The 17,018-nt window shown below is 37.6% G+C and overlaps 1 protein-coding gene across 5 annotated transcripts in view; it reads left to right on the forward strand.

Annotated features, from left to right (window-relative positions):
* The window catches only part of AUH (AU RNA binding methylglutaconyl-CoA hydratase), a 197,767-nt gene that overhangs the window by 22,005 nt on the left and 158,744 nt on the right, over positions 1-17,018 (forward strand). The window contains exon 1 of one of the 5 annotated variants that reach the window (XM_034774862.1): positions 522-602. The exons of the other annotated variants lie outside the window; for them this stretch is intronic. The gene's annotated coding sequence lies outside the window, so the exon portion shown is untranslated. Of the gene's footprint in view, positions 1-521; positions 603-17,018 lie in introns of those variants that run through there. 5 annotated transcript variants of the gene reach the window in all.

The raw sequence follows: 17,018 nt of genomic DNA on the forward strand, positions 1-17,018 counted from the left end.
AGCTGGATGAATGACATTGCCCATTACATTGAACTCATTTAGAGCTTCCCATAGGCTGTTGCAGAAGTAAAAAAAAATCTGTTTTCATTCCTTTTATAATCCTGGCATAAAGCTTCAAAAAGATGCTTTTGTTAATCAGTTGGATTGGGTAGAGTGACAGTGGGGGTATCTTGTGCTGTTTTCTTTCTTGCTTCATCTGTCTCAGGCGAGTTGTATACCATAGTTCATGGTGCTGGTGAATAGGGAGTTTAGGGGTCAGACTATTTTTAATCAAGGATAAAGATAAATTATGGAGTTCTACCAGATGACCTATTGAGTGATCTCTTGGCTTGACAATATTTTCCCTCAACAGACTTAAAATTACACTGTCTGTCTTAGTCTTTGAGTGCAGACCATTTAAATAGACTCATTATTCATCACTTCCCTTGTGAGAAACATGTGCCCTGACCCTCAGACTGGAGAAGACAATGGTTGATCCATCACAAAAGAATGACCCTTCTCTCCCCTTCTTTTTAGCTCAGAAGTGAGATCCAGGCTGTTGCTGAGTTGAGCCAGAAACCACCTGGAATGGTTCTATGGTTGTCCTGGTGACCATAAAAAACGTGAGCTAATCTAGAACAGTGTACATCTGTATGGACATTTAACTTACCAAGAACAGTCTGGCTTGGTGACTCCTGTACTGATGCATGATGGAACTCTTAGCTCAAGGGTAAACTCTGCAGTGCAATGGGTAGGATTAGTATTGGTTTATAGTAGATTCATATTTCCATTTTGTACATATAATGGACATACTTTTTCAGGTCTAGCTTTGGAATAGTAGGAGTCCTATATTTAAGATTGAATGCAATTAGCTCAGAGACACCACTTTCCTAATACTTTCTCACTTCATGCTGAACCATGAACCCACCTGGTAACATATGTTAAGACTAGTGAATTTTCATTGGCTTCTGTGAGTTGCACTGGATCTTCTGAGAACAGAATTTTTGAAAAGACATATACTTTATATCCTTTGGCTATTGAATAACACCATGATAGTTTTTAAAAGTTTGAATTACTGATAAAATACTAAGAAAGTGTGTTTTCACATTTTAATATTTTTCACGTTATCATTCCATAGTACTATAAATAATTTTATGAGTAAAACAAAAAACAACCCCCCCAAACTCAACAATCTTCTTTTTGTAGCTAATTAGACATTATCTTCTGTAAACAAGAACTTTCCACCCTTCTTACACACCATCTATTATTTGTTTGTTTATATGGCCTGTTTATGTATAGATTTGGTTTTTTTTTTTTTTTTTTAGTTATGTTCTTAAATTCATGTTAGGCACCTAAAAACGTAAGAACGGCTAAACTGGGTCAGACCAAAGTATCCTGTCTGCTGACATTGACCAATGCCAGGTGCCCCAGAAAGAATGAACAGAACAGGTAATCATCAAGTGATCCATCCCCTGTCACTCATTCCTAGCTTCTGGCAAACAGAGGCTAGGGACACCATCTCTGCCCATCCTGGCTAATAGGCATTGATCGATCTATCCTCCATGAATTTTTCTAGTTCTTTTTTTGAATCCTTTTATAGTTTTTGCCTTCAAAACATCCTCTGGCAAGAAGTTCCACAGGTTGACTGTGCATTGTGTGAAAAAAATACTACTTTTTGTTTGTTTCAAACCTGCTGCCTATTAATTTCATTTGATGACCCTTAGCTCTTGTGTTATGAGTAGGAGTGAATAACACTTCCTTATTTACTTTCTCCATACCAGTCATGATTTTATAGACCTCTATCGTATCCCCCGTTCGTCATCTCTTTTCCAGGCTGAAAAGTCCCATTCTTATTAATCTCTCCTCATATGGCAGCCGTTCCACACCCCTAATCATTTTTGTTGCCCTTTTCTGAACCTTTTCCAATTCCAATATATCTTTTTTTGAGATGGGGCGACCATATCTGCACACAGTATTCAAGATGTGGGCATACCATGGATTTATATAAAGGTGATATGATATTTTCTGTCTTATCTATTCTGTACTTAATGATTCCCAACGTTCCATTCGCTTTTTTGACTGCCGCTGAACATTGAGTGGATGTTTTCAGAGAACTATCCACAATGACTCCAAGATCCAAGTGAGTGATAACAGCTCATTTAGACACCATCATTTTATATGTATAGTTGGGATTATGTTTTCCAATGTGCATTACTTTGCATTTATCAACATTGAAAAAAGTGGACTTTCTGTTTTGTTTTGTGTTTCCAATGCTCTCGAGCACCTCTAACCTTCCATAAACTTCAGTGGACTTTGTGGTGCTCATCACTTCTGAAAATAAAGCCATTTATTTTTAGTTTCCCAAAATATAGGTTTAGGAGCTTAACTTTAGGCACTCAGTTATGAAAATATGGCTGTGAAATTTCAGCTTCATAAGAATGAATGCATACAGCTATGTTAGCAAACTTGAAAGTAGCACAGTTACATGTGATCCTGAGCAGTTGGACTGTTACTACAGCCTTTTGGAATATTTGAAATTAACATCATGCAAATTATCTTCAAAAGATTATCAGTGGTAAGTGATATATGTCCTGGGCAAAATTTTATAGTGCTTGGGATATGTGAACTTGCCTTGAGCTGCCAGGATTTAGACAGGGAAATGACATCTGGTCAAGATGACCTGGAGCAGTGGAGGGCAGACAGTTAACAAGACAGCTTCATCCAGATGTGAAGCAATGCAGCATACAATAGCAGTGGGAGGACTGCCTGAAGCAGCATACTGAATTCAGAAACTGGAAGCATTCACACAAACCTTATAGTGGTATAATTCATTCCAAAATAAGAGTCATGTCACTTCCAAAGCATACTGATTAAAGTGGGATAAAACACCAGAGAAATAGAAAAAAGAATTTTTGTGCATGTGGTCATAAGGCAGCTTATGCTGTAAAAGCTAAAGGTATACCAGAAAGACTTTCCCATATAGGCAAGCCCTTAAACAGTGGTGTAAGTTGCTGCATACAAGATGTTCTGAAAACAGATGTAAGTATTAAAGTAGTAATTTGAGCATGTTAAATCTACTTCATTCACAGAGAGGATAGGAGAGCTGAACGGAGCAAAAAATGGTTCCATGGCTGGCTGAAAAAAAAACGTGTGCAGTAGGAGAAAGTATCTCACTCATCTACCTGTGGTGATGCAAGCAACTTACACGTGGACATTCACGCTTTGAACACTGACGTCACCGCATTAGACTTCCCAAAGCTTTGCTCCCCTTTCACGTTACAGGCCTATATGGCAGAAACACATACAGTTTTACTATACATTAGCTAACCTTTGAAAATGTATTTTCAATACATCAAAATCATGTGTTTATACTACTGATTATAATCCTATATACACATGATGCTATAATTTACTTTGATATAGAACTATCATTTATTTTTATCAGGTTTATATATGATTAATGTATCAGAAGTGTGTCTGGATATATGAGTCACTGAGTTGGTCCATGTATCTGTCGTCCATGTATCTGTCAACATGTATTATGTCATGGTGACCCTATAGGCACTTGAAAGCTGTTGCTAGCAGGGTGTGCAGTGTTTCACCTCCTAAACACAGTGAACTGATATGAATGAATCATACTTTGCAAAGGTTTCAGTGAATTAGGGCCTACCTGTATCAGTGACTCTCTCTGCTCTTTTCCGTGGCTGCTGTGCTGTCGATGTTTTTAGAGACAGAGCCAAGATTTGAGATGTTGATGCTCAGAACAAAGTATTTTTAGTGGAGGGCTCATGACTATAGGATTCATTTTTGTGTGAGATAAGGCTGAGCCTGAATTTCACTTCCTTAAGAACACAATATAAGGTGCATCTTTTTGAAAGGACATTGCTTGTTTACAATGTATGTTGGAGTTGACAAATTCCTTTACGTCTTCTATTAAAAACTCCTTACCATATACAAATTTTAAAAATACATAAGAACAGCCATACAAGGTCAGATCAAAGGTCCATCTACCCAGTATCCTGTCTTCCGACAGTGGCCTATACCAGGTGCCCCAGAGGGAATGAACGGAACAAGTAATCAAGAGATCTATGCCCTGTGGCCCATTCCCAGCTTCTGGCAAACAGGCTAGGGGCACCATCCCTGCCCATCCTGGCCAATAGCCATTGATGGACCTATCCTCCATGAACTTGTCTAGTTCTTTTTTTGAACAGTTTATGTATTTATAGTCTTTATTGTCTGTATGAAATAAATTTTCACACTTGGCTTTAGCTAGTTACACTTTCATTTTCCTAGAGCTTCTGTTTCAAACATTTCAGGGGAATGTTTGTGTACAATCCGTTTTTACCCTCTAACACTTAAAGTTGTGGAAACATTTCTCTTGGCCTTAAGTTTTATAAAAAACTTATTTTTACAAAATTGTAAATTTGGACTTTAAAGCTAGTTTTCCCCCAAATAGCATCCTAAGATGTGTAACTCACATCTCTGGAAGTCAAACACTGGCACCTGATCATTGAAAAAAATCTGCTGAGGAGGAAGAAAGAAAATTATTTCTAGAGAGAGAGTGACTGTTGCATCTTTTCGTATCGTATGATCCCAATTGTTACACTGGTGGTAGCATATAAAATATATTTTCAATATCCTCTCTATATTTTCTATATTATAGGAGTTCCACCTTTATTATAATTGCATTTTTAAGGCTTCCACTACCCTAGCATCAGGCACAAAATAAAGAAGGCATATGTCTGGCTGAGGACCATGGTCTTAACTTTTTTTTATTGTGCAGTCACTACTGTTGCGCAAAAGCTTGTGCGATTATGAGTCTTGCATTCTGCCATAAAGGTTGAAAGACTTGGGCATAAGCTCCTCTCTAGTGGTAGATAATCATACAGGCAAGGGAACTCTCCAGTGAATGTCATGTCCCTGACCTTTGAGACTTTTCTCCTGGGCTCTGTGAGAGACCATCTCCCTATTGTTTGTATCTGTTGTGATAAGTTGAAAGACAGTATTCTATGCAGTGGTGGCTTGAGGACATTTTTATTGTGGGCACTAACTTGATTTGGCTTGACTTGTGTTCACTATTTTAAGGGCACTTTTGAGAACTCTTCTCCAATGAAATCCTTCTTCTATTTGAAGCCTCTTACAGGAATATATGCACATGTACTATAAAATGTGATGCACTGGAACAGCTGTCCCACTGGTATCTTTACTTGATGGAATAGCTCCTTCAGATGAACAGCTATAATAGTATAGATTGGGATCAACATATGTTTATTTTACTTTCAATTTATTTTCTCCTTTTTCCAAGTTGGTTAGTGCCTCAGGGGCCACAATGGCAGAACCTCTACTGTGTCTATGCAATAACTAGGCACTAAGCTGTTGTAGGTTGTAAAGATTAGAACCAATATCTGGAAATTAATCCATAATTGTAAAAGGAGCCAGTATTATATGAAATCACTGATAAGATGTGCAACTTGTTAAATTTTTTTTGCAGAATAGGTGAGCTAATATGTGCTGAACCCAACCTGTACTTCCAGGAGTAACAGAGTAGTTCTCCAAAGAGGGCATTATAGCAGTCAGCCCTGCAGGGCATGATTGCTAGGATATATCTAGATACGTATCTGACCCTTATTTCTATGATGTAATTAACTAGTATCACCATAGGCTGGACCATGTGTGAAAGGAAAGGGCACAACTCCCACTTCTGATGATTGGAAGGAGAAATATGCATGGTGGGTATTTTTTATTATTATTATTCTTGCTGCTACATAGATGTGTTGGAGCAGCACTGTATCTAGTATGACTCCAAAGGTTGTATCAAACTTGACTACCAGGAGCAGATACCCTCTGTGGCTGATATGCAGAGTTTCTCTTTTCACCACTGTTGCCTTACTCGGGTTAATCTTTCTAATTTGTTTTCATCCTGATACTTATTTTTCATGAACTTAGGTAATTGGAAGAACAGGAGTACTTGTGGCACCTTAGAGACTAACAAATTTATTAGAGCATAAGCTTTCGTGGACTACAGCCCACTTCTTCGGATGCATATAGAATGGAACATATAATGAGGAGATATATATACACACATACAGAGAGCATAAACAGGTGGGAGTTGTCTTATCAACTCTGAGAGGCCAATTAATTAAGAGAAAAAAAAAAAACTTTTGAAGTGATAATCAAGCTAGCCGAGTACAGACAGTGTGATAAGAAGTGTGAGAGTACTTACAAGGGGAGATAGAGTCAACGTTTGTAATGGCTCAGCCATTCCCAGTCTTTATTCAAACCGGAGTTGATTGTGTCTAGTTTGCATATCAATTCTAGCTCTGCAGTCTCTCTTTGGAGTCTGTTTTTGAAGTTTTTCTGTTGTAATATAGCCACCCGCAGGTCTGTCACTGAATGACCAGACAGGTTAAAGTGTTCTCCCACTGGTTTTTGAGTATTTTGATTCCTGATGTCAGATTTGTGTCCATTAATTGGACTGGGAATGGCTGAGCCATTACAAACGTTGACTCTATCTCCCCTTGTAAGTACTCTCACACTTCTTATCACACTGTCTGTACTCGGCTAGCTTGATTATCACTTCAAAAGTTTTTTTTTTTTCTCTTAATTAATTGGCCTCTCAGAGTTGATAAGACAACTCCCACCTGTTTATGCTCTCTGTATGTGTGTATATATATCTCCTCATTATATGTTCCATTCTATATGCATCCGAAGAAGTGGGCTGTAGTCCACGAAAGCTTATGCTCTAATAAATTTGTTAGTCTCTAAGGTGCCACAAGTACTCCTGTTCTTTTTGCGTATACAGACTAACACGGCTGTTACTCTGAAACTTGTTAGGTAATTGGATGTTTGTCTGCTCTGATGAGAAAGATGTAGAGCAGGGCGTCGTAGTTTTGGACTAAAATCCACAGCATTCTTTAGTCTCCTGTAGAAGTTGGAAACTTAGAGACAGGACTGAACCCTGACTCTTCTCTGTCCCAGGAGATCTTACTTATGGAAACTGTCCCCATTGGATCTCTATGATGAAATGAGCAAAGCATGCTTGATGTAATTTAATTTCACCCTGCTATGTCAAGTCATCAACACTGCACAGTCAGCAGGCTGTATAGTTATCAATGAACGTACCACTATTAGAGCAATTGTTAATTCTTTAGCTATAGATAAGCAAATTGTTGTCTCCATCCCATATCCTCATCTTCAGCCTGATTGGGGGCTGTCTAAGAAATCCACCTGTTTTGTCAACAATAAAAGTGTTACAATATATTGTATATTCTGAATAGATATTGAAAATGTTTCTCTTATTATGGGGACCCTTTCTGCAGGTCCTAAGCAGCTGTAAGAGCATTTTTCTGCTTGTACCTAAGTTTTTGGGAGTTGATCAGCTTGTGTGTAATAAATGGGTACCTTTCCTATTGGCCCCTCCATGACAGGTTGGATTGTGTAGGACATGTAGCCTCTCAGAGTTCCGCTTGCTCTACGAGGATGCCTAGGAGTATAGTCTGTACCACAGAATTGGAATATACTTTTAATAGATTATAAAGCTGGTAGGGGGACCATTGTGATTGCCTAGTCCGACCTTCTGTGTTACTAGTAAGTGGACCATAATTAGTGTGCTCTGTTTGCTTTTTGGTAAATAATTAGGAAAAGTACACTTTCGCTGTATTATCTAACTCACCCAGGAAAGTCAGTGGCATTGGATTAGGTATAAACTAGTGTAGATTCTTCAAGTGATTGTCACATGTATTCCTCTCCTCATGTGTGTGCACACACACAAAAGCATATGCTGTGAAAATGTAGCATTTTTTAACAGTTTTATATTAGTTGTTTTGTCTTCAGTGGAGCTATGCGGACTTATACCCACTGAGGCTCTGCCCCAGGGTATATATTTTAATAACTACCTCCATAAATACAGATCAGTGTGTAGTCCCATTGCTTTCAAGGAGATTATTTGCATGATTAACTTGTACAGAATGTAGTTTTCTGTAACTTTGGTTTCAGGATTTCTCATTTCTGCTGTCAGTAGTTTACATAAATTTTGAAGTACGAGAAGGTTTTTGTGGGATGAAAGTACATTTAGGTCTAGAATGAGATCTCATGCATATCTGGCATCTTCTTATGATTGTCTTGCTGTCCACTGAAACTTAACACGACCAAAGCTGATCTTTTTCCTGAAGTCTTGCCTTTATCTATCCCGTGTCACAAACAAATGTCTGTGTGCTTTCTCACGTCATCCATTATACATTTGAAAAATTTCCAGTCAAAATCTCTAAAGCTAATACTTCACGGTATTTCTCAAGCCTCTCCTCAAAGCTCACCTCTGCCATAATGTATACAGAAAACAGCTATCTGATATGAATAATCAAGTGATGAGTTGCGTTTACTGATTGGCTAAGAAATAAGCACACAGTCTGTGCTAAAGCATCTTCTTATTACTGCTGCCTCTGTCCTTCTCATGACCACTTGTTTGTTTCATCTATCTCTTATGTCTTGTCTTCTTTAGATGGTCAGGTTTTTGGTACAGACGCTGTCATTTGGTATGTCTTTGAACGGTGCCTAGCACATTGGGCCTGGACCTGCTTGAGGCTTCTATACGCTACCGCAATATCAATGTCAAATTATAATAGTAATAAATAAATGGGGTAAGCAGGAACCCAGTGATATTCTCTCTAAGGCAGGGGGTCAGTATTGGAGGGGGCATCACTTTCAACACACCTATTCGTTCTAGCCTACTTGTTTTTTGGGTAAATTGGAACACACTCAGTGTGAATGTTTGCACTGAAGTGTTTTAAGTTGCAAATATCAGTGATGGAATTAACTTTTTTTTTTTTTAAATGTAAAAAGAAACAAAATGGTGGTTTTAACTCATCCCTTCAACATCTTGTCATTAGTACTTTTTAGAAGACTAAATGTTTCCGGACCAAATTATGCAGACTTAATTCAATCAAAGCTTCTTTGGGATTTGTGACTGAATAAAAATTTTAGGATTTTGCTAGGAGAGATTTTGACTTTCCTTTTCGTACCACATAACTTCTTCCTCTGTGATTGCAGCTCATAATCTGATTTTTAAAAACAAGCTAAGCATGCTGTTTGTAAATTTTTTTTTTTTTAAGTCATTACTAATCCAAAATAGGTATACCAAGAGGTATTAATTCCTAGTAACAGTATATTGTTTTTAGACTCACTTTTGTAGTAGCTAAATGTACAGTATATGCAAAACACTTCAAGCAATCATCTGCATCATTTCAGTGAAAGGTCCGTTTGTAGTAATTACATGATTTACTAGAAATCAAAGAGGAACAAACCCAGTGAGTTACACAGAATTTTAAATGCACTCATTTCTCTGAATTGCAGGGTTTCAGTACTAGTTACTTAGAACACATTCTGAATACCACCTTACAGTCTTACACAGATTTTATTGTTAAAAGGGGAAGGGAAAGAACCTCATCATTGGTAAACTTCAGGAATGTTGACTCTAATTAAAATCAGAAAATGATGTCTGCAGTTCTGTCACTATGTGGAACAGCAAAAATAGTGCAAGTGCTATAATTGAGAGGCAGTGTTACATTAATGCGGGTTATTCAGTAAGATAGTGCTAAAATAATTATATACGGTTAATATATTGTGTCATGTCTTTCTTTAGGTCTAAACTTAAGGTATTGAAACAGTCAGGGTTAGATTTTCTTGAGAATTTTGACATCCAGATTATAGGATAAACAAAAATAATATTTTTTCATAGTAGGAAAACTTAATTGTCCAATTAGTAGGGAAAATAATCATTTAAAATGTATAATCTAAACAAGATTACTGTATCAAAGAAATGATAAGGATAGAAAATGTCATTCCTGTTTTTCATCAAATGAAACAATATTATTCCTAATATTACAGTAATTTTATAAGAGTTTTTTCTCAGTGAGGAGTGAATTTGAAAGTTAAAAATGATATAGAGGAAGCTGAGTTTTTAATCCAGTCATTGCAGTTCTTTAAAGAAATACTTCCTTAATACAGCTCATTGTGCAAATAACTTTAAAATACAAATACTGTGGGAACTGGCTCAACTCTTTTTATCCCTTTAACATACAGTACTTGCAATATATTCTGTGTTCCATTAAATGTCAACATTTACCCACAGATACCACGGAGTGACATGGAGTATAATCCTCAAAACCCACTTCAATGCACTACCCAAAAAGCTGGGTTGTTAGCTGGAGATGGCAGGATTTGCATTATTGGATCGTACTGGTGATTCATATGTCCCAGTATCTTGTCATGAGCAGTGGCCAGGACCAGATGCTCCAGAGTAATGTGGAAGAAACCCTACAGTTGGTAGTTATGAGAGAACCCGTCTCCAGAGAAAGATTCCTCCGAATATCCAGTAGTTATAGGTGACTTAGGCTCTGTTTATATCCCTTCCAAACTCTTGTTTGTTTCTTGCTGTTTGACTGTGCAGGAGCTTATCTTTATGACACAGAGGGGATGCCCATGCCATATGCAGGTGTCCAAATTATCCCTGTGACCCAGTGCAACAGAACCATATCTATTGTGAGCAATATCAATGGGATTTGGGTCAGGTTGTGGTTGAGCAAGGCCAAAAGTCTGACTGTCTTAATATATCCACGTTGAGATATCTTCCCTTTTTTGAAGTAATAATTTAGAGTCCTTTTCTGAGTAGTACTCGAATGCTTAGCCTTAATTGGACTTAATGATTATTGTCTTAAATAAAAAACACATTTACTAGAGAAAATAAAGAGAAAGTAATTAACAAGTTATGCTAAACAGATACTTAGGGTAAAACACTGTGATAAGCATTGCTGGTTAGGCCTGACCCTTGCTTAGGCAAATGAAAACCTCACATAACAAAGTCTCCCCCCTCCACCCCCCAACAGCCATACCTTCTTTGTGTTTCAGTATCTCTGTCTGGAAATTTGTGACATGACGCAACAAACTAGGCCCAGGGTCAAGATCTCGCTGTTTAACCAGTGATCTTCTGTTTATAGCGCTTTTGGGCTTAATGAGTCCAGGTTTTAAGTCTTTATTAACATGTTGAATATTAACTCATTCTTCAGCTCAGACTTAAATACATATACCATAAATGTGCATTTAAGTTCCCTTAGTCTATGCCTCCGGATACATAATACTTCCTCTAATTTTTGTGAATGCATATAAAATTATTTTTACTCATTTCAAAGCACTCTGAATCTGTGTAAGTATTAGTCTGTAAATTGAATTTAGAAACCTTACATACACACAACCAATTAAGGAATACAGAATACTTACAAATACCTTTCAAAATATCTCGTCCCCTTAATGTATGAGAAAATATTTTGCTTTTGGAAGCATCTTTTAGTATGTTAATGATTTCTTCATCCTAATGGTCTGTTTTCCATTTAATTTGTCTGATAGCATTATATTTATACATGCACTAAAATTTGTATTGCAAATAAAATTCATACTAGTCTCTCAAGGAGCACTGATAATCTCTATCATCAAATTAAATGTAAACAAATAGGACAAAGTAAACTATAATGGGGATTTAGAATCCTGGCTTGAACTTGAAGTTAGGGAGTGAGACAAAACTGAAATCCGCTGGAAACTCTTTGTCAGTTTAAAAAAGAAGAAAAGCGCTGAGATATTCTTGAGACTGTGTGCTCGTGTTTGCGTGTTAACAGAAACCTTGAGTTCATAACTCATTTTTAAGGAATGAAAAAAGTCAAAATCACTAAGGAATAGGAGGTCGCTTGTGGTATGTCTACACTTTAAATCCTGTCAGTGCAGGGGTTCTCCTGTTGGGATAGGTATTCTACCTTCCCAGCATTTTATGTCAACTTAACAATGCTGCTCAGCAGTGTGGATTTTTCACATCCCTGACCAACATAGTTAAACTGGCCTAATTTTCTGGTGTAGACCAGAACTTGTTATGATGAAGAAGAAAAGTGAAACAAATCCATTGAACATCAAGTACTGGTCTAGGTGCTTGTTTTGCCAGCAGTGTACTGTTGGCACAGTGCCATAACTCATCTCTGAGGACAAACTATTTTCATGTAAACTTCACCGTTTATTTGGACACACATGCCCACAAGTTGACAATATGTTGTCTTTCTGATTTACAATTTATGTCACTTTTGATGTTTCGGATTAAAGCCAAGTCAGAGAATAAATCCTAGAATTGTCTGATGGGATTTTCCTTTAGAATGGTATCTGTAAAAGAAGTTGATCCAAAAGATCTAATTGATTACAATTCCTCTTCATAGGCATTTCTGTAATATCTTTTCCCTATGTCTTTAGGAAGATAATATTTTTCTTTGTCCCCATTGATCAAATACTTAGCTATATCTGTGAGAATGTATCCTTTTACCCAGTTCCCTGGGTAGGAATTTAAAACAATATTAGTTCTTTCCCACAGTTCTGTTTGTTAACTGTTTGAAATAACATCTGAGTTATGTAATTTAGTCATATAACTGAAGTATGCAGTTTGTCAGGCTTTTAAGGAATGCACAAAGAAGGCTAGAGAATCAAGACTCAAGCTGTTTCTTGTGGAAGGTCTGAGATCAGCTTCCAATACAGAGACTTTGAAGGAAGAGGGGTCTTCAGTCATGCCTCAAGTGCTCTGGAGATGAGGAAGATCTTTGAGCCACAGAGGTCTTAAGAGAGCTCACAAAATCAAATCTGAATGTATGATCAACAAAAGATTCATTGGATCACAAAAATGTCTTGGAGATAAGAGCAGTTCACTAAGACTGCAAATCTTTCTTCCAATAATAAAAGCACTGTATGTTCAGGTGTTGACGGACAGTTCCACAGCGATGTATTATATAAACAGACAAGGGAGAGCAAGATCAGGCCCTCTTTGCCAAGAAGCCATAATATGGGAATGGGGCATCCTGAATCATGCCAACATCATAGCACTGCACTTACCAGGAGAGATCAGTGTTCCAGCAGATCAGTTAAGCAGAAAGAATTTTTCATCCCATGAATGGTCACTGAAAGATGTGATTCTTCATTAGATGTTCCGAGAGTGGGGATTTCTACATATAGACCTGTTCACAATCAAGATCAACAGAAAGTATTCCATTTTCTGCTCTTGAGCAGAGATGAATATAGGTTTTCTGGAATATGCCTTTCTGATTCCTTGGGTATGTGTCAGATATATGCTTTTTTTTCTCCTGTTTCCTCTAAACCCAAGAGTATTAAGGAAAGTGAGGCAAGGCAGAGCTCAAGTCGTCCACATAGCTCCAGCATGGCCTTGTCAGTTCTGGTTTTTAGATCTTCTTAAGCTTTCAAGGAATCATCTAATAATCCTTCCTCAAAAGGACATCAGTTCTTGAAACTTGGATCTAGTGCTTCATCCAGACCCCGTGTCTCTGAATTTGACAGCATGGAAGACTTTTGGCTAACACCAGTGATAAGGAATGCTTGCTAGAAGTACATTCTGTACTGTTAGAGTAGAAAACTCTGCATTAGGAAAACATGCATGACAAAATGGAAGGGATTTTTAATTTGGGTGAAAACAAAAGGATGTGTTCCTACCTCCTCTTCCATTCCACTTATTTTAGATTACCTTTTATTTTTAAAACACTTGGGTTGAATTTAAGCTCTATTAAAATTCATTTGGTGGCAATTTTGGCTTATTACCCACCAATAGGGAAAAACTGAGAAACCTGCTATCAAATGGTCATCAGATTTAAAAAAAAAATAAAAAAAATAATCAAATTTCATGTTTCCTCCACTTAGCAAAATTCTCCTTCATGAGACTTGAATTTAGTGCTTTGGGGTGTGATGGAACTACCCTTTGAACTGTTTATCATACTGCATTATTCACCATTTATGAATGAAGGCTGCGTTTTTAGCAGCTGTTACTTTTACCCATAGAGTTAGTAAAATCCAAGCTCTCCTGTCTAACCCTCCATGCACTGTTTTTCATGCTGATGGAGTCACAACCTAAGTTCCACCGAAGATGGTTTAGGATTTTTATATTAACCAGTATATGCACCTACCAGTTTTCTTCCCTTGATCCCATAGTTTTCCAGCATAATCTAAACTTCTTACCTCAGATGTTAAAATAACTTTTATATTACTTGAACAGAATGAGACCTTTTAAAAAAAACTTTGATTGTTTGTAGCATTTAGTGGCAGAGCTAAGTGTACATCTGTGTAGTCCCAAAGGCTAAGTGGATTGTGAGCTATATAAGTACAGCCTATGAGAGTAATAAGATAAACCTTCCATCAAACATTTCAGCTCATTCTACCAGGGCACTGGCCTATTCAACAGCATATTTCAGCAAGATCCCTCTGATAGAAATATGTAGAACTGCTGCATGGTCTTCAGTTAATATGTTCATTAGGAACTACTTGTTAGAGGCTTCATCACGAGCAGATGCTCAAGTTGGAAGAGCAGTCCTACAATCTTTGTTCTGATAAATTCCTCTCTCTCACCTTGAAGGAATTACAATGCTTGGTAGCCACCATGAGTGGGATTCACATGCACATGAAGTTGAAAAAGAAAAAATGGTTGCTTACCTTACAATAACTGATTCCTTGAGATGGTTTGTGCACGTGGATCCCATGACCCGCCTTCCATTCCTACAGCTTGGAGCCTTGTCACTAATGCTCTGGGTAGCCAAGGAACTGGTTGGGATCACTCTGCCCCTTAAGCTCTCGGGTGGAGGACTATGAGAACATGAGTCACACATGTATGACCCTTAAAGGAAACTAGTAGAGAAAAACTTCCAAGTTCCTGGGCAGGGGCACCAACACGCCATAAGTGGGATCCACATGCACAGACCATCTTGAAGACTCATTTCAAAGTAAATCAATATAAAATATGTAACAGTTTCTTCCGGAGCATGTCTGAGTTACTCCTAGATGTGGGGGTGCCTTATCTAAGACGTTGATTGACAAGAAACTTTAATGTTTAGACCTGCCATCCTTTCCAATTTAATGGGTCTCTAAAGAACATTGGGGTTTTGTTTTTTGTGTATAAAAAATCCTTAATTTATTTTAATTTCCAGATGCACTTTGTCCAATATTTGTAATTGAAGTGTCTGGAATGGAATGGAATGGCAAGTCTAGGAAGAATGTTTATTTGGGGTGAATTTCTGGCCTGCTTAAAGCCAGTGGCAATATTTCCACTGAAGCCAGTGGGGCTGGGATTTCATCCTTTGATTGTAGTTACCTTGCTGTCTATAAAACTACAGTGTAGTTCCAGTTTTCCAGATATTTTTAAACTTGTTTCAATAGCGAAGTAAAATTAAGATTTATATAACTGATTTACGTTATTTGATAACTGTACTTTAGAATATCTAACTGAATCTTTGGCTCAACTTGAACCCAAATTTACTATAGTTATTTATCATTCTGATGCTAAATGGTTTATAGCCAACATTTCACACTGTATCTGAATAACTTTGTACCTTGATCCTATTTCAGAATTATTTAGTTCATTGTTTATTTCCTGAAGGGAAGTGGAAGAGGTTGGCTGAGAACAAAATAAATGTACGTTTTTGTTGTATCTGTTAGTACTGCATCAGTGGTTGAATCACATTGGGAGACCTATTTTCTCAAATGACACATTACTCCAGTGGCCTACCCATACCTTCCATACAAGTTAAATTAATTTGAAATATAAAAAAGTGAAACTATTGTGACCATTCAAAAACTGATGATATTTGAATTTAAGATGCCCTTTTGGCACACAATGAGAAGTGCTTCCAGAGCCTGTCTAAATTTCAGCTGGATAGGGGGATGCCGCATCTAAAACTTTCTGTAAATTGTTGGTATCAAATAATGTTCTGGGCCCAGATTCAGTCTGTTACACCTATTTAAATTTGTGCTGATATCATATGTTCAGGAGATTCTTGTGATTTAATTTGTTCTTTACCCTGTGAAAATATAACTGTTTGCAAATAGAAATACAAGCACCTCTAAATTTAGTATCACATGTTGACTTAGAAACTGTAGTGGACAGCTCAAAGTAGATGTCTGCCGAGCACACAGCAAGAGGTTTTTTTTGTTTTGTTTTTAAAGAAGAGATACTTGAATGAATTGTTAAGAGTGGAATATGTGACTATAAATCACAATGGTATACCTTATCTGAGGTATAATTTTATAATCTTAGTCTAATTTTGGTTTCCTATTCAAATGATTGCCCACATGATTTCCATCCACAGATGTGAAATCAGATTCTTTTAGCCAGCAGTGTTTGTTTGGGGTAAGTCTGTACCTAGATGACCTTATGCCCTCCCACTCGAGGGCATATAGGGTGGAGGGGACCTAACCGTCCTCCTGACTTCCTGTGGCAGTGAAACAGAACCTGGCAGTTTTCTGTGACTCTGGTGCAGTTAGTGTAGTTGTTAGGTAGGTAGTAAAATTTAGGTTGCTGGTTGGCTTTTCAAAAAAAAAAAAAAAAAATTTAAGATTTTTTTTTTTTACTAACTTTCAATTGTTAGTAGACTTTGTGTTTCCCTCCATCCCTCACTATGCCACTCAGTGATGGGCCCCCTAAGTGCCTTTTTGGTTTAGGTGAAAGGCATATCCCTGACCGTTGCGCCATCTGTCATTCTTTTTGTAAGTGGACTCAGAAGGCTAGGAATAATGGGTTAAAGTTATTTCCTCTGGTGTGCTTCGTGAAAACCTCCTTGGATATGAAGAAGAAACATACATAAGGCTCTCTTAGTCCTCCCTCTATTCTCTCTAGGCTAGTGCCCCAGTGAGCTGTGATTCCAGGGCTAAGAGGTCTAAGGAGTGCCCCAGTCTTCAGTCTATTTGTCAATCCCTTCAAGAAAGGGTAGGAAGGAGTATCACGCCAGAGATGAGCCAAGATGTAGGTCTTTGGCTCTGGGACCCTTGCAACCAAGGCAGAAGAGTTGACATGTTAGACTTGTTTCAAGCTCTGCAGCCTAAAGACAGCTAATGGCCTCAGTTGGATTTTTCTGGTGCCTCCATATTGCTATGAAAACAGTGCATGCCGTACCAGCTAAATCTGCTAACTCCCTTTCCTTGAGAACTGACTTCTCAGTAGTAGCTCAGTTGAGTCTCCCATGTCCTCT

This window comes from Trachemys scripta, chromosome 6, assembly GCF_013100865.1.
Source record: "Trachemys scripta elegans isolate TJP31775 chromosome 6, CAS_Tse_1.0, whole genome shotgun sequence".
NCBI classification, from domain to species: domain Eukaryota; kingdom Metazoa; phylum Chordata; order Testudines; family Emydidae; genus Trachemys; species Trachemys scripta.